The following is a 24,399-nucleotide window of genomic DNA, read 5'->3' as shown; positions in this document are numbered from 1 at the left end:
TTTTCCCTAACTGTAAAATAGGAGTCAAGAAGAAACACTGCGGCAATTAATCGAAAATAAGTGGCTGATTTTTTGGTATAGGTTTCATTTAAGGGCAATTGAGGAGGTGTCAATCAAAATAAATTATGTCCATAAAAATCAAAAATGAGTTAGCAGCTGTTTCATAATAAAAATGGTGGATCCTATTCTGTGATGTTTTTGGTTTCGGTTAAAAAAAATTATATCCTGTTTAAAATGAATACACAATATTAGGGTCCCAAATCAAATGATATCATGTCCACATAATAGTGTCAATTATAAAACCACATGTCTATTCAGCTAATAGCAGTGTCCGGATTTGGTCACGTGGTTTGGTCACGTGATTAAAAAATTATTAAAAATCATAGAAAAGTAGACATATTATAGAATGATATTCCATTCCATCTTACTGGAGAGCAACCAAAATCAAAAATGTCCCATAAGACTTGATTGGTTTTGATTGACACCTCCTCAATTGCCCATATTTTAATTACAGAGTGTTACATTTTAAAAAACCCCTTTTTAAAAACTCTACCGTAACTCCTAGCGTAAAAAAACTTTCAGTAATTTGTAACTGACTTTGGGTTATTTTATTCGCCATAAGCACTTTATCAATAAAATGAACAGGTGACGAAAAAAAAAACAAAAACTGGAGCCCGCCAAAGCATTTCTGAGGTTTACGACGCCACTGTACCGTGACGGTTGCTTATACGAAAAAAATGCATAGGACCTTATTTGTAGAACAAATAGTGGTCTTTAATTCTGTATAAGTTTTGTTTCAAAAAAATGCATAGGTAGTTAGAAAATCGTAAAAACATGCTTGCCAAATATTTGTAGTGATAGGGGTAGTTTTAGCAGGGATGTTGCAATAATCATATATATTTATGACAAACTCTATTGATGGAGCATATGCCCATATGGGTCAAAAAAAAATGTTTCAACCCCCCGTTTTATTTTTTGTTTTTGCTACACGGGTTGCACCAAGAAATCGCTTTTGCTGTCCTTCTTCTTCTTCTTTAAGTGCCATCTCTTAATCGGAGGTTGAATATCATCATCACTATCTTTAGTCTATCTACCGCTGCTCTGAGAGTTCTATAGAACTGCATTTAAACCAGTCCCTTAAATTCTTCAACCATGACAGTCTCATTCCTATACTCCTTCCGCCTCTTATCTTTCCCTGTATTATCAGTCTTAGCATTTCATATCGCTGTCCCCTCATTACGTGTCCCAGATACTGTAACTTTCTTATTTTTATTGTGTTTATTATTTCGCATTCTTTACCCATTTCTCACAACACTTCCGTGTTCGTTTTCTTCTGAGTCCATGATATTCTAAGCATCCTTCTGTAACACCACATTTCAAATGACTGTAGCTTATTTATGTGTTCTTGCTTCAATGTCCAGCTTTCAAGTCCATATTGCAGTTTGCAGTACCGAGAACACGTAGCATCTCAAAGCTCTTACTCTCAGTTCTAAGTTTCTAAGCTAAGGTCTTTGTTGCAGAAATTGTTTTCATTTTTATAAACGCATTTCTTATTTCTCTGGTCCTTATTTCTGTTTGATCATTTGATCTCTGAAATCCAGGTTCCTAGGTATTTGTATTTATCAACCCTTTCTCTCGGTACATTTCCCAAATGTATGCTTGTTTGTATGTTTGTTTTCTTAGTTATTATTATGTATTTGGTCTTTTTTATATTGATTTGTAGTCCATATTTTTCACAGAAACTATTTGTTTTGTTGAGTAGTAATTGGAGTTGTTCAGCAGAGCTTGCCATAATCACGGTGTCATCTGCATATCGTTCCTGTAGATCTTCCGTTAATTATTATTCCTTCACTTTGAGATAGTAATGCTTCTTCAAAAATGGCTTCACTACATGCATTAAAGAGTAATGGAGACATAATACATCCCTGCCTAACTCCTCTCCTGATTTCAATTTCTGGACTGGGTTTGTTATCTATTACAATTTGTGCTCTTTGATTGCAGTAAAGGTTTGTTATTATTCGTAAGTCCCTTTTGTCTATGTTTTTTGTCTTTAGAATTTGGACTAATTTTTCATGTCTTACTTTGTCAAATGCTTTCTTAAAATCAACGTAACAAACATGCACATTCATGTCCATGCATCTTTGAGCTAACACATTAAAAGCAAATAACGCCTCTCTGGTTCCTAGTCCGTTTCTGAACCCAAACTGACTATCATCTATTCCTTCTTCCAGTTTTTTATTTATAGGACCATGTGATATTTTCAAGAATAATTTGAGAATGTGACTTATTAATGATATTGTTCTGTATTCACTGCAATCTTTAGCGTTTGTATTTTTAGGCATAGCACAAACGGTTGAGAGTAACCATTGTTTTGGTATGTTTCCTGTTTTGTATACTGCGTTAAACAAGTCTACGATAATATCTAAGGTTTCGTCATTTGTGCATTTTAAGCTTTCTACTGGGATTTGGTCTGGATTTACTGCTTTACAATTTTTGGTGTTTTTTATTGCCGATTTAATTTCTTCCTTTAATATCTTTAAAACCATATCATCTTCTACTTCGACTTCCATCTGCTCTGTTCTATCGACTTTGAACAATTCATTTATGTATTATGTCCATCTCTTTAATTTTTCGTTAGGACTCAACACAAGTTTTCCATTTGTATTTTTTAGTATTCCCGGATTTCTTTTCTGTTGTTCTCAGTTAATTCTTTAATTATAAGTAGTCTTATCTCAAGAGCAGCAAAATTGCAGTTATATAGTACGGTGATACAACCTACAGTACTGTATAGTAGTGAGTGTTGGGTTCTGAATTAGAGAGAAGAAAATGCATTGGAAAGATGGGAACGTAGCGTACTGAGTGAGATTTTCGGTGGTGTGAAAGTGTGAGAGAACGAGAATGCGGAAATTCAAGAACTGTTTGGGAAGACAGTAATCAGCCATATGTTAAAACTAGAACACTTCGCTGGCTGGGACATGTGGAAAGGATGTCAGGGGACCGATAGGCGAAGGGTATATTGTTAAGAGGTGAGGAAAGACGAAGGAGGTGTCGACCACGGAAAAAGTGGCTGGAAGCAGCCAAAGAGGATCTACAAAGAGCAGGCGTTGTAAATTGGAAGACAGCTGCCCTGGACAGAGTAAAGTGGAGAAAGACAGTTGAAAAATTTCAAGCCATGGGTCCCTGAGGCCTGCAGTGCTGTTATATACATATACATACAGACACCCTGTATAGACTTACTGATCGTAAAAAAATGAGAAATTAAAAATAATAATAAAATTGTATCAGTGATTGATTTGGTACGTGGTACGTCACTGTTTTCGCCCCCTTTTTTCAAACAATGCCTTCGTCTTGACACCACTAAAAGAAGCGTTCACCTATCCGCTGAAAAGGGCTTGACTTCTTCAGACTTTACAGATCACAGCGGGCGTGTCAAGTTTTTAAACAGCTCGGGTCTGGGTTAGATTGTTTTTACGTCATTTTTTAACCGAAATATTAATATTTATTGGAAAATGTTTTATGGAGTTGAATCTTAAAACATTCGGTAGAGGATGTGGGGTGTCTACCATTGTTGTTAAGTAATGAGTCAGCACTACGGTAAGAGTAAACTTTCAATGTGTTGGTGTAGGTAGTGAATTGTAGTTATAATTTGGGTTTGGTTTTACTAAATATAAAACCTAGAAACTTTTAGTCTAATATAAATCTACTTTGTTAAAATAGTTATTTTCCTAACTAGTACGGAAAGTCATACTTTTCCGCACGCGATTGCAGTTTGCTTGAACGAACTGAACTCTCTGGCGTTCTATGAACGAACTTAAATATAATACGTGTCTTGATTTCGTTTCACGGCGAATTTTTTTGTATTAGTTTTACTCCTAACTCAGTATCAAGACAAAGTTTTCGTTGGAATTTTGCTACGCTGAATAGGCAGGAAGTGAGGTGCTAATTATAGACCTCCCCGTGTGTTATTTTATTCAGCATTCGGTTGGTTTGCAAGTAACATAAACCACGAAGGCGTAACCAGAAATTTGATCTCATTAGAGGTTTTATTTCCCTGGAACAGAGAATATATCTGTCCAGGAACCGAAGCTTTTCACCTCGCAATTTTTACAGAATGGATCGATTTGCTTGAAAATTTGAGAATAAGTAGTGGATAGTCCAAGGATTAAAAAATATATATATATATATATATATATGTTCGGAAAGATTTCCGCGGTCAGGTAAATGAAAATTACTAAGTTCTCGGGAAGAACCGCGTTGAGAATTTATAACTCGACGTTTCGGCACCCTTTTTGGAGCCATTATCAAGAGGGGTATGGTTCCGTTCGAGTTCGGGGTCTCAATCTGCCTACTCCCCTCACTCGTGACGTACCAGTAGTGTCTTGTTCTCTAGGAGAACGGTCAAGCGGCACTGAGGTCTCAATCTGCCTACTCCTCAGTGTCGAGTGACGACCTGTCTTCGCCTGTGTAGCTCCTTTTATACTCTCAGTGCGCGCGGGAACTGTATGCGCGGGAGAGGCCTGAGTGGGATCGACTGACGTGGGGATTCGCCGAAGCAGCGGTCGCCATGTTGCCGGCAGTCTTTTGGCGTCATCGCGTGTGTTTAGGCTGTGAGGGCGTTTTTCAATTTCGATGGCTTCACGGATGATTCTCGATTTTAAGGAGCGGACAGGGGCGATGGTTTTTGCTTTCTCGAAATCTATTTGGTGACCTGTCTGAATATGATGTTGGGCAAGGGCTGAAGTAGTGTCGGAATTTGTAAAACAAAAAATATTTTAAGAATAAAAAAGGTTGTAAAGTTAAAATAAATTCTAAAAAGAAAAAATTTTTAATATTTTTAAATTTTAAATATTTGTAAAGTAAAGCACTCATAGGGCCGGTTGTTCGAACGCTAATCAGAGATGATCATTATCAAATATTTAATTACTGTCACAACTGTCAATGTCAACTTTGATTGGGTTGCTGAAAACATAATTATTGCTAACAATTATGAAATTAGTTAATCAATTATGTTAATAATTGTTATGTTAATTGATTAACTAATCTCATAATTATAATCAATTACGTTTTCAGCAACATAACCAAAATTGACATTGACAGTTGTGGCAGTAATTAAATATTTGATAGTGATCATTGTTGATTAGCGTTCGAACAACTGGCCCTAAGGCACTAATCAAGATGTTGATTATAATCCCCCCGCTGTTGATTAAGTCCCTAAACAACCATCAAATAACAAAATCCGTTGTTCGTACGCTAATCAGTTGATTGTAATCAGTTATGTTGATTATCATTATGATAATTAACATAATTTATTGATTAATTAATTATTAATTAACATAACAATTATTAAGATAATTGATTAACTAATCAATTAATCTCATAAAATTGTAATCAATTATGATTTCAGCAGCCCAATCAAAGTTGACATTGACAGTTGGTGACAGTACATAATTAAATATTTGATAAGGATCAGTTGATTGCATTTTTGATTAGCGTTCGAACAACCGGTCCTTATAGTCCAAGTAATGAAGCTTAAAATATTGCAAAACCTTGCAATTTTTGCAGTAAGGATCGATTTGGTTGAAAATTTGAGAATAAGTAGTGGATAGTTCAAGGATCAAAATCTATATGATGCCAAAATGAGCTTTTTCCATGGGGTGGTTACCACCCTATCTCGGGGGTGGAAATTTTTTACTATATTTTGACCGCAAAAGTTATTAAAAACATTCATTTTAAGCAAAAAACGTTCCATATATTTTTTTGATAAAATTAATAGTTTTCGATTTATTCGCTATCGAAAGTGTTGATTTTATATCGAAAAAATCATTTTTTTTTAATAAGTTTTTTATTAATAAATCCAGAAGTTTTCGTTTTATCAAAAAAAACTTAACTTAACAAAAATGTACCTTTTGAAAAAATAAACAAAACCGTTTTTTTTTTAATTTTCTTTAAGGCCAATAGTAATCGAACTATACTTTATTATATGTTAGTTCTTCTTCGTCAAGTGCTAAGTAGTTTCAAAGTCAAAATACTGGAAAACTATGCATTTTTCGAGGATAACTTGTTCAAACTAATTTAAAAGTATTTAAAAATATCTATCTCCAGAAATAAAAAACGTCTCTAGCTCAAAAATTAAATGACTTATAATGAAAAGAATGTCAGTCCCTATTAAGTGATCGGAAGCAACCTCCTAATCACCACCCTAATTAAAATTAGTCATTGACCTTATTTGGTCTTCTTTATTTATGTATTATTAATAGGTTCTAGAAGTTTGACTGGCTTAGAATGATTAGTTTTTAAATAACTGGAGTTCAAAGCGAGTAACGATTTTTTATAGTTTGGTAAAAAATGCCATTTTCTTCAGAAGAGATAGATTAGCATCAGAGATGCGAAAAAATGTTTTTATATGAAATTATAGGTTATTTAATTCCCAAGAATTTGGTTTGAAAAAAATTTTTTCACGACAAAAATTGAGTGAATCGTAAATGAGTATATCGAAAAACATTGATTTTTTCGATATAATAATGTGAAACCAACACATTCGATAGCGAATAAATCGAAAACTATTAATTTCATCAAAAAAATGTATAGGCCATTTTTTGCTTAGAATGAATGTTTCTATCAACTTTTGCGGTCAAAGTATAATAAAAAATTTCCACCCCCGAGATGGGGTGGCAACCACCCCCATGGTAAAATCGCCTTTCGGCATCATATATATATATATATATATATATATATATATATATATATATATATATATATATATATATATATATATATATATATGAAAATTACTAAGTTCTCGGGAAGAACCGCGTTGAGAATTTATAACTCGACGTTTCGGCACCCTTTTTGGAGCCATTATCAAGAGGGGTATGGTTCCGTTCGAGTTCGGGGTCTCAATCTGCCTACTCCCCTCACTCGTGACGTACCAGTAGTGTCTTGTTCTCTAGGAGAACGGTCAAGCGGCACTGAGGTCTCAATCTGCCTACTCCTCAGTGTCGAGTGACGACCTGTCTTCGCCTGTGTAGCTCCTTTTATACTCTCAGTGCGCGCGGGAACTGTATGCGCGGGAGAGGCCTGAGTGGGATCGACTGACGTGGGGATTCGCCGAAGCAGCGGTCGCCATGTTGCCGGCAGTCTTTTGGCGTCATCGCGTGTGTTTAGGCTGTGAGGGCGTTTTTCAATTTCGATGGCTTCACGGATGATTCTCGATTTTAAGGAGCGGACAGGGGCGATGGTTTTTGCTTTCTCGAAATCTATTTGGTGACCTGTCTGAATATGATGTTGGGCAAGGGCTGAAGTAGTGTCGGAATTTGTAAAACAAAAAATATTTTAAAAAATGTTTTACATTCCGACACTACTTCAGCCCTTGCCCAACATCATATTCAGACAGGTCACCAAATAGATTTCGAGAAAGCAAAAACCATCGCCCCTGTCCGCTCCTTAAAATCGAGAATCATCCGTGAAGCCATCGAAATTGAAAAACGCCCTCACAGCCTAAACACACGCGATGACGCCAAAAGACTGCCGGCAACATGGCGACCGCTGCTTCGGCGAATCCCCACGTCAGTCGATCCCACTCAGGCCTCTCCCGCGCATACAGTTCCCGCGCGCACTGAGAGTATAAAAGGAGCTACACAGGCGAAGACAGGTCGTCACTCGACACTGAGGAGTAGGCAGATTGAGACCTCAGTGCCGCTTGACCGTTCTCCTAGAGAACAAGACACTACTGGTACGTCACGAGTGAGGGGAGTAGGCAGATTGAGACCCCGAACTCGAACGGAACCATACCCCTCTTGATAATGGCTCCAAAAAGGGTGCCGAAACGTCGAGTTATAAATTCTCAACGCGGTTCTTCCCGAGAACTTAGTAATTTTCATATATATATATATATATATATATATATATATATATATATATATATATATATATATATATATATATATATATATATATATATATATATATATATATATATATATATATATATATGATGCCGAAAGGCGATTTTACCATGGGGGTGGTTGCCACCCCATCTCGGGGGTGGAAATTTTTTATTATACTTTGACCGCAAAAGTTGATAGAAACATTCATTCTAAGCAAAAAATGGCCTATACATTTTTTTGATGAAATTAATAGTTTTCGATTTATTCGCTATCGAATGTGTTGGTTTCACATTATTATATCGAAAAAATCAATGTTTTTCGATATACTCATTTACGATTCACTCAATTTTTGTCGTGAAAAAATTTTTTTCAAACCAAATTCTTGGGAATTAAATAACCTATAATTTCATATAAAAACATTTTTTCGCATCTCTGATGCTAATCTATCTCTTCTGAAGAAAATGGCATTTTTTACCAAACTATAAAAAATCGTTACTCGCTTTGAACTCCAGTTATTTAAAAACTAATCATTCTAAGCCAGTCAAACTTCTAGAACCTATTAATAATACATAAATAAAGAAGACCAAATAAGGTCAATGACTAATTTTAATTAGGGTGGTGATTAGGAGGTTGCTTCCGATCACTTAATAGGGACTGACATTCTTTTCATTATAAGTCATTTAATTTTTGAGCTAGAGACGTTTTTTATTTCTGGAGATAGATATTTTTAAATACTTTTAAATTAGTTTGAACAAGTTATCCTCGAAAAATGCATAGTTTTCCAGTATTTTGACTTTGAAACTACTTAGCACTTGACGAAGAAGAACTAACATATAATAAAGTATAGTTCGATTACTATTGGCCTTAAAGAAAATTAAAAAAAAAACGGTTTTGTTTATTTTTTCAAAAGGTACATTTTTGTTAAGTTAAGTTTTTTTTGATAAAACGAAAACTTCTGGATTTATTAATAAAAAACTTATTAAAAAAAAATGATTTTTTCGATATAAAATCAACACTTTCGATAGCGAATAAATCGAAAACTATTAATTTTATCAAAAAAATATATGGAACGTTTTTTGCTTAAAATGAATGTTTTTAATAACTTTTGCGGTCAAAATATAGTAAAAAATTTCCACCCCCGAGATAGGGTGGTAACCACCCCATGGAAAAAGCTCATTTTGGCATCATATAGATTTTGATCCTTGAACTATCCACTACTTATTCTCAAATTTTCAACCAAATCGATCCTTACTGCAAAAATTGCAAGGTTTTGCAATATTTTAAGCTTCATTACTTGGACTATAAGGACCGGTTGTTCGAACGCTAATCAAAAATGCAATCAACTGATCCTTATCAAATATTTAATTATGTACTGTCACCAACTGTCAATGTCAACTTTGATTGGGCTGCTGAAATCATAATTGATTACAATTTTATGAGATTAATTGATTAGTTAATCAATTATCTTAATAATTGTTATGTTAATTAATAATTAATTAATCAATAAATTATGTTAATTATCATAATGATAATCAACATAACTGATTACAATCAACTGATTAGCGTACGAACAACGGATTTTGTTATTTGATGGTTGTTTAGGGACTTAATCAACAGCGGGGGGATTATAATCAACATCTTGATTAGTGCCTTAGGGCCAGTTGTTCGAACGCTAATCAACAATGATCACTATCAAATATTTAATTACTGCCACAACTGTCAATGTCAATTTTGGTTATGTTGCTGAAAACGTAATTGATTATAATTATGAGATTAGTTAATCAATTAACATAACAATTATTAACATAATTGATTAACTAATTTCATAATTGTTAGCAATAATTATGTTTTCAGCAACCCAATCAAAGTTGACATTGACAGTTGTGACAGTAATTAAATATTTGATAATGATCATCTCTGATTAGCGTTCGAACAACCGGCCCTATGAGTGCTTTACTTTACAAATATTTAAAATTTAAAAATATTAAAAATTTTTTCTTTTTAGAATTTATTTTAACTTTACAACCTTTTTTATTCTTAAAATATTTTTTAATAATAAAAAATTATTCTTAAAATATATCTCTTTTTCGTTTTATTTCATTTGATATTTTTTGTGTGCTTAAGAAAATAAACTGTTTCTCTATCGCCGTCTATCCTTTGGTACGTGACCGTTTTAGCTTGTTAGGAATCGAACCATCTTTCAAGATCAACAGCCCATTATATTTCTATAAAAATATTTATGAAGCAACTCAAAGGAGTCAAAAAGAAAAATACCGTGCTTTATACATTTTGGTTAACATTTCACACCTTTCAAGCAATATATTATGTTAGTTAGGTTAATTCGGCCAATGCTTTTTAAATGCATTCATTTTTTTCGAATCCTGAGAAAACTTATAAATATTTTTGAAAAATTTAAACGCAGAATGAAAGATTACGTTATTACCGAGGGCCGAAAGTCCCTTAGAATAAACAAAGAGTTTCGTTTGAATGAGATATTTGAAATTAAAAATCACACTAAATTTTTTTTCACCCCTTTCCCCCCAACCCGCAACTCTCATTAAAATAAAGATTATAGAAGTTTTCAGGGACTTTCGACCCTCGTTAATGTAATTTTTCATTCTGCGTTTATATTTTTCAAAAGGACTTATTAATTTTCTCAGGATTCGAAAAAATGAATGCATTTAAAAAGCATTAGCCCGAAATTTTGCGCCTACGCTCTTGAATTATTTTCTGTTAACTCCTTGGTTTATTAAATTGTCGAATAATTTTTCCACCGCCTATTGACATTCTTTTTGTGCATTAGTATTTTAGTAATTTCGTTTCAGATATATCTAATATGATCAAAATCGTTTGCATTATTTTCTTTATGTTTCAATGATATATATCTTCTTTTAAGTACTAAGTACTATGTTTATATGGGATTTAGGCACAATTATTGATGTAATGAAAATAATATTTTTAATTAACTAATGTTTTGACGTTGCGATTGCCACTCCGGAAATGGTTTTCAAAAGGAAAAAGGAAAATAATTCTGAAAAATTCTGTGAAGATTTTATAACCTGATTTTTTTAGGTTATTTACTTTTCAAACTTATTTACTTTTAAAGTGGCCATTGTGATAGAGAAAACTGAGGCTATTAGGTGGGAAGTCTCTTTCTAATCAACGGGGTTTATCCAATGACGTTAGAACTCCTCCGATTATAAAGAGACTTCCCACCTAATAGCCTCAGTTTTCTTTGTCGCATTCTTCACTTAGTTTTAGATCGCAGCGCGCAGTCTAGGTATTATATGTCTATGTTTCAAACACAATCAGGTTATAAAATCTTCCCAGAATTTTTAAGAATTATTTTCTTTTCTCCTTTGGCAGCAGTCTCGCTGGTACCTTAATTACACAGCTGATTACGTTTTCTAAGTGAACCAGTACCTATAGAATTTGAGATTGATTAATAATTTTAAACACGTGGGGTCAAATTACCAGCCTCAAACAATAAGTAAATCTACTTACTAATAAAGGGTGATTCATTAAGAGATTCTTTTTTTGGTGGAGACTTGATGTGAGATCGTGCATGAATCGTATCACCTGATGTTGCGTTTTTATTTACTATTGTTTGACATTTCATCCTAGAAAGACTTAGCCCGGCACAACGTCTAGAAATTATTCAGCTGTATTACGAAAATAGGCGTTCAATGAGGAATGTGTTTATGGTCTTCATAATTGGTCTACCGAATGCATAATTCGCTATACCATCAGTAAATTTGAAACCCAGTTGAAACGTACTGAAGAAAACATAGCGGCGGTAGCGGATGGTGTACGCGAAAATAAAGAAGAATTGTCGTTTGCAACAACTTGGCGTATATTACGTAAGATCTTGGTTTAAAAGCGTACAAAATTCAATTTTTGCAAGATCTGAGGCCGATCGACTTTCCGAGTCGTCAGCGTTTCAATCGAATTGCTCTTAAGAAGCTTACAGAAGATCAACTGTTTTCGAAAAAAAAAAATAGTTTTCCGATGAGGCCTATTTTTGGCTTAGTGGGAACGTGAATAAACAAAATGCCCGTATTTGGGTTGATGAGCAACCCGAAGAGGTTCAAGAATTGCCATTACATTAAGAAAAAACAACTGTTTGGTGTGGTTTATGGGCCGGTGGAACCGTCGGTCCTTATGTCTTTAAATAAAACAGGCCCGCTGTATGTGGTGCCAGAAATTGAAGCTCGTAGTTTCAATGACATTTGGTTCCAAAAGTATGGCGCCAATTGCTATACAGCATGTGAAAGCATGGCTTTACTGCTAAATCTATTCGGTGAGCATTTCATTTCACGCTTCGGACCAGTGAATTGGCCGCCTATATCCTGTGACGTCACACCTCTAGACGTTCTCCTTTGGGACTGCCTACCGTCCAAAGTCTACATGAATAAACCGGCTACGATTGAGACATTGGAGGCCAATTTTACTTGAGTCGTTGGTCAAATACCAATCGAAATGCTTGAACGTGTCATCGAGAATTGGAACTTCAAAATGAACCATCTTAACCTTCCGATGACCAACCTTTTTTTGTTACACGGATGACCAACGGGGGTAACAAATGACCCCAGGTCAAAAATGACCTGGAATGAATATTTTCAGCATTGAAATCTTCATCTAACAATACATCCTTGTTTTCTGATACTATTTCATCTTCTATATTATCATAAAAATCGCTAGCAGTAACAATTTCCTGTAACTCAGCCTCAGTAAGATATTTGCGGGTCATATCTTTATGTACACAAAATACTAAGAAACTATAATAATATACGCCAGAAAATAATAATGACTAACTGTAGCAGACAGGAATGTCATGATTCGTACGGAACAGGCACCACAGTCTAAAAATAAATTTTGATAACGCGCAGTGTAAAACTACTTGGAATTCCACATAATAGACGGTAATTTACTAAACATCAAACGGTAATTTACTAAACATCAACTTCAGAATATATCTTTTATTCGTAAAATATAGGGAATTTCTTTTATTTCAAATATGAGGATATCTAGAATGATATTAAAGTCAAATAAAAAAAAATAATGAGTTAAAAATTGAAAATACTTTTCAATTTATTAAAGAAAAACATACGCTGGGGTCCAAATTTACCCCCCTTGGTCATGCCAAGGTTAACCGCAGTCACGGTCAACATTTAAAAGAAATTATCTTTAAGAAGTAATTGTAAAGAATGGTTCTTTTGTATGACAATAAAGATTTACAACTAAAATTCATTGTTTTCATTGTTTTTTCTTTGTGAAAAAAGTACCTCTAAGTGAATCACCCTTTTTTTTACATATCCTCGAAACGTCCAACAGGTTTTCTAAATTTCTCGACCAAAACCATTGACTGCTACTTCACAACAAACCTGTATCTATTTCAATCATCAGTCGTAAATATCACTACTTAAGTAACACTATCGTGTTAATAGAATTCTTACCTGATTTTCCCCCTGAAAAATAAAATAAACGAGATTAGTTTTATGAAGTCATACAATAAAAACAATAACAACAAAAAGCACAATAAATATAAAAGTATGAGCTAGGGTCAAAAAATTTGGGGAGGCTTAAAAAGAAATCCGACAGAACCTAGCGCGACAGGCTTTGTAAAATCGAAAAATGTAACAGAAAAAGATAAAAATTGAAGACGCAACGTAAAATAGATTCAACGCAACGTGAAATAGCGAAATTTCTCTTAAAATTTGTTATTTATGATCTTTAAGCTATTACTGAACCCTAATTTATGACCTCTGTACCCTATTTTGATTGTCGTGTGGAGCGTTACGTTTTTTCCCGTGAATTGTCGGTAAAATGAGACGGTTCAGAGGAATTTAACATACAGGTACTAAAGCCTCCCCCTTTCGATGAAGCTAGGGCACTGATACGCTCAGTGCCGTGGTAATTTTACTATGTAGTGGTCTAACTACGTTGTGTTTTACTTTATCGTACTACATACGTAGTATAATAGATAAAGTTATAGGATCGTGCAAAAATTTTTTTTCAGATTTCACTTTTTTTCGACGTTTTGAGTCCCCCTGAGTCTAAAAGGCAAATAAAAAACGCTGGACGGAAGGGCCGCTCGAGAACTTTATCGTATTGATCTATTATCGTTATCGTACTAGATAACAATGTTAAACATAACAAAGTTACTCGTTATTTTGATATTTTAGAGACACCTTGTATACTTGAAAATATATTGCATAAATCAATAGAATATTAGTCATACTTTCATTTCAAATTAGTTCATTTTTCAGAGAAATTAATAGTTTACAATATTTGCATTTTCATTCTATTTCTATTACGCCAGTCGCGATAGTAAGAACAAGACATTACCTCCGAATTGTATCCTACTGCATCGATTTTAATGAAATTTTCTGAGTAGCCCAATCTCCTAATTCAAAGTCTATCCTATATACTATGGCACTTTTATCATGGGGGCGGTTCCCACCCCTTCTCGGGAGTGGACCATTTTTATTTTCGAATTACATGGAGAAAAAGGAAGATTTTTAATTTAAAAATGCGATCTATAATTTGATCTTATTTTTTTTAAAACCTTTCATTTTAAACCCGTCCAACTTTTTGAAAGTAGAAATAACACTATAATAAAAGATATTGCAGAAGAAAAGCGATGCATTTAAATTCTGGTGGATGAGGGGTTAAATATAATATATTTAACTACATATTATGTACTTATTATGTATGTACGTATTTTTCCTTAAAGTACATTAGTCATATATTTTTTTGCACCATATCTCGCTTAGTTTGAATGTAACCGACATTTAACGGTGCTCGTTTTAAAGGCCTTTTCAAACACTACAAAAGGCGTTGGTAGCATTATACACCTAAAACCTACCGTTCCTCTGTTATTTCAAGTTGAATACACCAATAAAATTTAAGCATGCACCAAAAAACAAACTCTTTTCAGCTACCATATCTCTTTTTGTATTATAAGTAGAAGATTTACGAAGGAACGAATCTCTTTGTTATTTATAATCTAAAAAATGTTTTATATTATAGTGTTTTTAGTTCGATGCATAGTTTTTAAGGTAGGTATTCACAAAAAACCGTCCGAAAAGGTATCATTTTTCCATGAAAATGGCCAGTTTTCAACGACGCATAACTCAAAAAGTATTGAGTTCTCAAAAAAAAAGTATAGACCAGTTTTTGCTTAGCCACTTCCGTGGTTGTTTTGACCAACAAATTTTCCACCCCCTTGAAGGGGTGGGAACCGCCCCAAGATAAAAGCGCCATAGTATATAGGGTAGATTTTGTTTCTTGAGCTATTCCCTACTTACTGTGAAAATATCAAGTACATCGATGTAGTAGGATGGAATTCGGAGCCAAATACCCCCCTTGACTGATCTATAATAATGCTCTGCTATGATCTCGTGAGAGAGGACACACACAAGATTATAGCAAAATTTCTATTTACTGTAACTTTTCGAGTTTTTGAGCTACAGCAACGAGTTTTATGTCATTGGAAAGGTAATTTTGCATTCTTTCAAAATATGTAGGCGAAATATGTATAATTTCAAAATATGTATGCAAAATATACAGGGCGGATATAAAAAATTAGGATTTTTTTTTCATTTCCGGTTCAACCGGAACCCATATTTTGGGTAAAATTTATTGTGATAATAGATAATAAAGTACCATATATGTCTGCCAAATTTCAAATTTTAGCTTCTATTACAGAGAAAGTTACGGGCACACGAATATTTTTTTATAAAAAATTCATAACTCCCCTCCTATGGGGAGTTAAAAAATCTGACTAATGTCATTCAATTTATCGATAGGATATCAAAAATATATAAAGAAATAAACAAATTCCTTGAAGCCATTTTTGATAAAATCTAGTTCAAAGTTATGACAAATTTTGACCCCTTAAATATAGGCAACCCATAACTTTTTCTGAAAAACGATATTCTTCTTATAGCCCCATCTTTAGGCTATATAACGACTTTTTGTGTATTTAACCCCTCATCCATCAGAATTAAAATACATCGTTTTCCTTCTACAATACTTTTTATTATAGTGTTATTTCTATGTTCAAAAAGTTTTACTGAATTATAATGAATTGTTTTTGACAAAATAAGATCAAATTATAGAGCGCATTTTTAAATTTTCTTAAAAATCTTCCTTTTCCTCCATGTAAGTCGAAAAAGATAAGAGATACGAATAAAAGATACCACACAAAAATGTAGGGCTTTTTCAGATAAAAATTTTCTTTTTATTTTTTATCTCTTATCATTTTTAAGTTACATGGAGAAAAAGGAAGATTTTTAAGAAAATTTAAAAATGCTCTCTATAATTTGATCTTTTTTTTTAACCGTTCATTTTACAAACGTTCAAAATTTTGAACATAGAAATAACACTATAATAAACGGAATTGTGGAAGGAAAACGATGCATTTACATTTTGGTTTGTGGAGGTTAATGGAGGTTAAAATTACTTCTCATTTTTTCTTAAAATACATTAGTTATCAATTTTGTTTGCAGCATATCTCGCTTAGTTTTAATGTAATGGACCTTTAATATAGCTCATTTTAAAGGTCTTTTCAGGCACCACAAAAGGTATTGGTAGCATTATACATCTAAAATCTACCGTTTCTCTGTTATTTCAAGTTGAATACACCAATTTGAGAATGTGCCAAAAAACAAACTATTTTCACCTACCATATCCCTTTTTGTATTATAACTAGAAAATTTATTAAGGCAAGTGTCTCTTTGTTTTTTTATAACGTAGAAAAAATGTTTAATATAGTTTTTTTAGTTAGATGCATAGTTTTTAAGGTATTCACAAAAAACCGTTCGAAAAGGTATTATGTTTCAATGAAAATGGCCAATTTTCAACCACGAATATCTCAAAAAGTATGGAGTTTTCAAAAAAATATATAGCACAGTTTTTGCTTAGAATTAGGTTCTGTATCAAATTCCGTGGTAATTTTAACAAAAAATTTTCCACCCCTAAGAAGGGGTAGAAACCACCCCCAAGATAAAGGCACACATCGGCATAGGGTAGACTTTGAATTAGGAGATAAGTAGAGGCCAGGCCCAAAATTTCATTAAAATCCATGCAGTAGGATAGAATTCGGAGGTAATATATTCGGATGTAAGGAGTTGACTGGCGTATACTAAGTGAAATAATTGTGAAAAATAATATCACATTTAGTATGAATCATAAACATCGTCATTTATGACATCTTAACATATTAACGTCTTGATAATTTTATGTATTAATAAATGCCAACATTATTTATAACGAATTAAAATTTATAGAGAGGTGCTTTAATTCCAAATGTTCTCATTATTCTTACTATCAAGATAATTGAAAATTAACATCATAGGTATAGTTTATTAGGATTATTATGGCCCCGGTACGTTTTATGATCCATTTCTAGTAATATTGTCAGTGTACTGAGTCATAAATTGGGTTGAAAAATATAATACCGCTAAATGATATTAACCTTTCGACAGTGGCGCTTTAATATGGGAGTTCATATGAAAAGGTGATGTATAAAGTAACGAAATACAGTTTCTTCTTCTTCTCCTCCTTCTTCTTCTTGTAGTGCCTATCCGTTTCGGATGTTGGCGACCATCATGGCAATCTGTACTTTGCACACGGCTCCTCTAAAAATATTTGTGGTTGTTGTGTTCAACCACGTACTTACGTAGATTCTTCAGCCAGTAAATTCTTCGCCTTCCTGGTCCTCGCTTTCCTTCTACTTTTCCCTGCAAGATTAGTTGCAGCAGTCCATATCTTTCACTGTTCCTCATGATGTGACCGAGGTATTCGATTTTGGTTGCTTTTATTGTGGTTAACAGCTCTTTTTCTTTTTGCATTCTCAGCAAAATATCCTAAGTAGTAACGTGGTCGGTATAAGATACATTTAGGATTCGACGACAAAGCCACATTCCAAAAGACACCACATTTGATTTTGATCTCGTCGGATTCTCTTGCCTCTGTCCGGATAGATGATGTTTGATTCCAGTACAGATTGCTGATAATTCTTAAATCACAGGTGTTTATTCCAATATTGGTTAGTATCTCCATCAGCTTGTCGTGCTTTATTGTATCGAACGCTTTATGGTAATTAATGAAGCATGCATAAATATCGCAATTTATGTCTCTACATCGATGAAATAGCACTTGTATACTAAAGAGAGCCTATCCCGTACCCACTGCATTCCGAAAACCAAACTGTGTTCGGCTGATTTTTTCTTCGCACAGTTTGTATTCTTTGATGTATAATTTTCTAGAAATAATTTTAAAATATAGTAAAGCAGTAAAGGTCGACTTCAGCCATCTTCTTGGCATTACTCCGCTCAAATACCTATATGTCATTATACAGTGAGCACGTAAAGGTTGGAATAAATTCATTTTCTCGAGAATGGACGATTTTGGAAAAAAATCCCGAAACAGGTCAATTTTTATTTTTAGATTGCGACTTTTTGGCATATATATCATAATAGTGACGTCACCCATCCGGGCGTGATGATGTCATCTACGATTTTTTTAAATGATAATAGGGGTCGTGTGATAGCTCATTTGAAAGGTAATTCAATTATATATTCATTAATATAAACATTAATATAATTATTTATACAGGGGTCCAAAAAAAAATTTTTGAATTAAATTTATTGACATAAAAAGAAGAATGTGTGTAATTTATTTAACTCAAAATACATTTTACTCCTATCAGAAAACAGGAAATAATGTTGATTTGACAAATAAAAATATTGTTTTTTGCTTAAATTCAGTATTAAAGCAGCCACCCATCCTCTTGACAGTTTGTACATTTGCAAAAAGCAATGATTATTTTTCAAATAAACATTTTTTTCTGTTTTCTGAGAGCAGTAAAATGTATTTTGAATTAAATAAATTACTTGCATTCTCCTTTTTATGTCAGTAAATTTAATCCAAAATTGTTTTTTGGACACCCTGTATAAATAATTATGTTAATGGTTATATTACTGAATAGAGAATTGAATTACCTTTCAAATGAGCCATCACACAACCCCTATTCCCATTTAAAAAAATCATCGATGACGTCATCACGCCCAGATAGGTGACGTCATTAGTATGATATATATGCCAAAAAGTCTTAATTTAAAAATAAAAATTGACCTGTTTCGGGATTTTTTTCCAAAATCGTCCATTCTCGAGAAAATCAATTTATTCCAACCTTTACGTGCTCACTGTATATTTTTGTTATGCGTTGAGTACCGTCGGTATTAAATAGTTTTATGAGTTCAGCATGTGCATTGTCAGGTCCAGGAGCTTTGCAATCTTTTAGTTGTGATATTGCTTTTTCCACTTCATCTGATGTGGTTGGTATGTGGTCATGCAGTGGAAATACAGATAATGTTCTTAATTGAAACGCAGTCTCTCCCAGTCAGAAACTTTTGAAATATGGACTCATATACATTTGTTAAAGATACTAGACGTCAAATAAATAAACAAAACATTGAGTCTCATGCACAAAGTGAATAAATATGACTGAAAAATATTTTAGTTATATCAATAGGAAAAAAGAGTTAAGTGAGAGAATTGAACTTAATGTACCAATCAAAACTAATAAGCAACTTGATGAAGACACGGAGAAACTAACCATAAATATACAAAAAGCAGCAGGGAATACTACCAAACAAATTATAAGAAAAACCAAAGATCAAAACTATCACAAAGAAATTCAAGAAATGGTACAAAGAAAAATAAAAGCCAGGAAAACATGGCAAAAAACCAGAATTGCAGAAAATAAAAGTGTAAAATAACGTCACCCAACGGTTGAGAAAGGAAATAGATTTAATAAAAACTTAATCAGTAAATCAATACCTAAACAATCTGACATATGACCAAACCACTGACTACTCGTGAAAATGTACAAAAATAATAAATAGACCAACGCAACGCAACAGATTGCGCCGATTAGAAAAGAAAATGGAACATGGGCACGTGATGCAAAACAAAAAGCAAATTTGTTCGCTTCATACCTGGAGAATGTATTCCAAAATAATGAAATGGTAAATAATCAAGTCGAAAACGACGATAATGAGAGTACTGAATACGATGTGAACAATACTGATCAAGGAATAATAAAGTCTACTACTCTTAAAGAAGTAAGGAAAGTAATCAAAAACAATGCCAATCCCAAAAAAAGGCCATCGTAAAACTCACAAACTGATAAATGCAGTATTCAGTATTCAGTTTCTTTCCTAATAATGTATGAGTCATACAGACCAATATCGTTGCTACCAATTATTTCCAAATTATTTGAGAAGATATTGCTATTAACACTCAACAATAGACCAAATACATTGCATAACAGATATTATGGAGAGATATCTAGATGCGTATAACATAATCTCAGCTATTTTCTTAGACATAGCAGAAGCATTTGATAAAGTGTGGCACAAAGGCTTGTTACTAAAATTAAAAAGATATATCTTCCCATCCAATATGTATGTCTAATACAATCATATCTAGAAGACAGAACTTGAGTTAAACTGGAAGGCGAATATTCAGAACTACGACCAATCAAAGCAGGAACCCCACATGGCAGTGTTCTGAGACTCATACTGTATTTATTTTAAACTTGTGACAATTCTGTTACAGAAAATATTAAACTGGCCACATTTGCAGATGAAACTGCAATATTAGCAGTAGGTGAAACAGTCGACCAAAATGGACACGTGGTGAGGGGAGACCGAAATAATATTCTTCAAATTATTATGAGGGGTAAAATCGAAGGACGCAGAGGAATTGGTAGAAAACAGGCTTCTTGGTTGAAGAATATCAGGGAGTGGACAGGCATAAATAAAGCAGAGCAACGATTTAGAATAGTTCGAGACAGAGACAGTTTCGCCATGTTAATCGCCAACGTCAAGGGGACTTGATAGGACACGTTAAGAAGAAGAAACATTCGAAGAAACATAAACACCTCCAAAATGTAGCAAACAAAATAATCACTTGGAATAATAAATGGCGCATAAAAATTAATGAAGGGAAATCTGCCCATATCGTAACTAAAACTAAAGATGATTCAGAATTGATTACAGAACAGGCCCTCCAGTATGTGCTTATACGTATTTCGAATTTAACTTATTCTCATCAGAGCACCTGTGTAGAGGCACGTGCCTCAGTATGTCAATAACGTATCGAGGATAGATCATTTAGGTATATTTTAAAATAATATACATATAAAATCAGAGTTTGGTGTTAATTTTGAGAGTAAACTAAAAGTAAGACCAAACACTTACCATGTCTGGGTCATAGTTTTTCTTCATGTTCCATGTCCTTTCAGAACGTTGGTTACCATCATAGCTATCCTAATTTTATTCACTGCCACCCTAAATAGCATGCTTGTATCAACACCATACCAATTTTGCAAGTTCTTCAACCATGAGGTTCTTCTTCGTCCTGGACCGCGTTTGCCTGCTATTTTTCCTTGCATAATATTTTGTAGCAACCTATATTTCGGACCTCTCATTACATGTCCGAAGTACTCCAGCTTTCTCTGCTTGATGCTTTGTATGATCTCAGTAGTCTTGCAGAGACGTTCTAGTATTGTGGAGTTTCGAATCTTCTCCACCCAGGAAACATTTAAAATTCTTCTATAGCACCACATTTCAAAGGCCTCAAGGCGATTTAGATCGATTTTATTCACAGTCCAGGACTCGACACCATAAAGTAAGACCGAGAACACGTAGCAGCGAAGTAGGCGGATCCTCAATGCCAATTTTAGGTCTCTGTTACATAACACCTTGGACATCCTTCTAAAAGCGGCTCTAGCCTGCGCTATCCTAGATCTAATTTCGCCGTGACTTTCTGCGTTACAATTTAGTTGCTGTCCAAGGTAAACGATTTTATCAACTTGCTCAAGTTTGGTATTATTTACATAATATATAGACGGTTTTATATGCTGCTGTTTACTTATTACGAGTATTTTGGTTTTCCGTATGTTCAGATCCAGACCTGCCTCCCTACAACTCTCAACAACACTATCAAGTAGTGTTTGCAGATCTTCTTTACTAGAAGCTAGGAGTACTGTATCGTCCGCATATCGCAAATTATTGATGACTTCACCGTTCACAAGTATTCCTTCTTGTTTTACAGAAAGAACTTTTCTGAAAATTCTTTCGGAGTAAACGTTGAAAAGCAGTGGTGACAAGAGGCATCCATGCTGTACTCCTCTTTTAATATTAAGAGCCTGTGATTCCACACCATCTACTAAAACTGATGTTGTTTGATTCCAATATAAATTTGGTGGTTTGGTCATCCAGGTATTCCTCGCATTTATTGTAGATACGACCATGTATTACCTTCAGAAAAATTTTCAATAAATGGTTTAACAAACTGATGGTTCTATAACCAGCACAGGTTTTTGCTGTTGTCTTCTTAGGTAATGCTATAAACAGTGAATTAGACCAGCCATTAGGTAGTTGTCCGCTGGTATAAATGGTATTGAAAAACAAAGTTATAGCCTCTAAAACATTGCTACCATTTATATTTTATAAGCTTGTATATTTCAGTTAGAATTTCATCAGAACCAGTCGCTTTGCCATCTTTTGATGATTGTCTGGCTTTTATTACCTCAGAACGTGTTATTAGGGGTCCGTTATCGGGTGGTGAACTACTCCTATCGTCTTCGAATAGGTTCGTAACGTAATTTTCCCATTCTTTAAGTTTGTCATCTACTTCAAATATTACTTTACCATGTTCATCTTGTAGCAATGCAGTTTGTTTTTTATTAAAGATACCAGCCGCTTCTTTCACTTTTTTATGCATGTTAAACGTGTCATATTTGTTTTCAAGTTCTTCAATGCCTTGACACTATTTGGCTAGATGTTGACTCTTTGCTTCTCATATTTTTCGTCGGATTTCTTTTTGTATGCTGTTATAAAGTGTTTCGTTGTTTTTCGCTAATCGCCGTTGTTCCATCAAATCCAAAATGTCTTCTGTCATCCAAGCCTGCTTTTTTAGCTTTGACCTGCCTTGTAAATTTCTCACACAGATTTATTTTACTGTTGTTACGAGTTTATTTAAGCCCTCATCGACATTCTCACCGATATTTTCCCAAATTAAATTTTCGTTCAGTTGTCTTTGAACTGATTCCTTAACTTTCTCGTCTTGGATAATAGTATGAGGGTTTTTCCTCGTGATTTACTATGGAATCACTAATACGTCATAATTGTATGTGGTTGTCTATTTAAACACATGCTATGATTTTTCTGACGGATATTCTTAGTTTAAAGTTGATTTCATGTAATCGAATGAACTATCTTCCAATAAAGTCGTCCCAGGAACGCAATTCATAAATATATTGTCAATATAATTTTAAAGTCGTCTACTTTAACATGTATAATATTATATGTATGGATGAATTGTCAATACATAATATGATTGGGTCAGACATAATTAAATTATTAGAACATTTTTTTACCCAGCAACAAAACAAAATTTTCCCAAAACCCTTTCAGCAAAACATATAAGATAAGCCAATGACTGACTGCTTTTAATGCTGTTTCTTGCTAAGTTATACCGGTTGTTTCTGCATTAAATTGATTAAACATGATTTATATATTGAAAGTATTGCATAAAGTTACGCGATCTGTCAGGAAATTCAATTAAATATAAAATAAATCCTAAAAGGAAAGCATATCAAAAAAGTAGCCTGATATCTATAAATGTGGTAAAGTATGATAAATATGTATCGTTTACAAGATTATTTCAAGAAGTAAGTAACTATCTGTCATTACATGAATATTTCGAATAGATAGTATTAGTAGATAGATAGTAAAGATATACCGGGTGGTGAATTGGAAAACGGGCCATAGGAAACTCAATGTAAAATTCTAAATTGTTGAATTCCTGCTTCCCTAATTATTTTACATCAAAAGTCATGAGAAACTATTTGTAGAGGATTAAAATCTGTATTAAAAACAAAAGTTAAAATTGTTCTACGATTTAAACAGAGTCCAAAATTTTGAAAAATAGAATACATTTGCCATACCTAAGTAAGTGCGTAAAAGGTCACACGTTACTATTTCTAACAGTAAGCAAACTATTGACTGAATAAAACATCTTTATTATTACTACTTTCTCCTCAACTGAGGTCATCTTTTCGACTTTATTGTTTTTTAAACAATAAAAACGATAAAATAAAAATACTGACAGTTCAAAATATTGTTTATTATAATAATTTCATTGTGCCCGAAAGCAACATTGTTGCACTGTGTGTAGCCTAAATTTGGCAAATACTTTGATACAATTTATTATATTTTACAACATTTTGGAATGTGTTTAATTCGTAGAACAATTTTAACAATTGTTTTCAATAAAGATTTCAATCCTCTACAAATAGTTTCTCATGTCTTTTGATGTAGAATAATAAGGGAAGCAGGAATTCAACAGTTTGGAATTTTACATTGATTTTCCTATGGACCGTTTTCCAATTCACCACCCGGTATACATAGATAAAAGATATGTTTTTGAAAAT

This window comes from Diabrotica virgifera, chromosome 4 (genome assembly GCF_917563875.1).
Source record: "Diabrotica virgifera virgifera chromosome 4, PGI_DIABVI_V3a".
In the NCBI taxonomy this organism is placed as follows: domain Eukaryota; kingdom Metazoa; phylum Arthropoda; class Insecta; order Coleoptera; family Chrysomelidae; genus Diabrotica; species Diabrotica virgifera.
Note: the sequence above shows the minus strand (reverse complement) of the source record.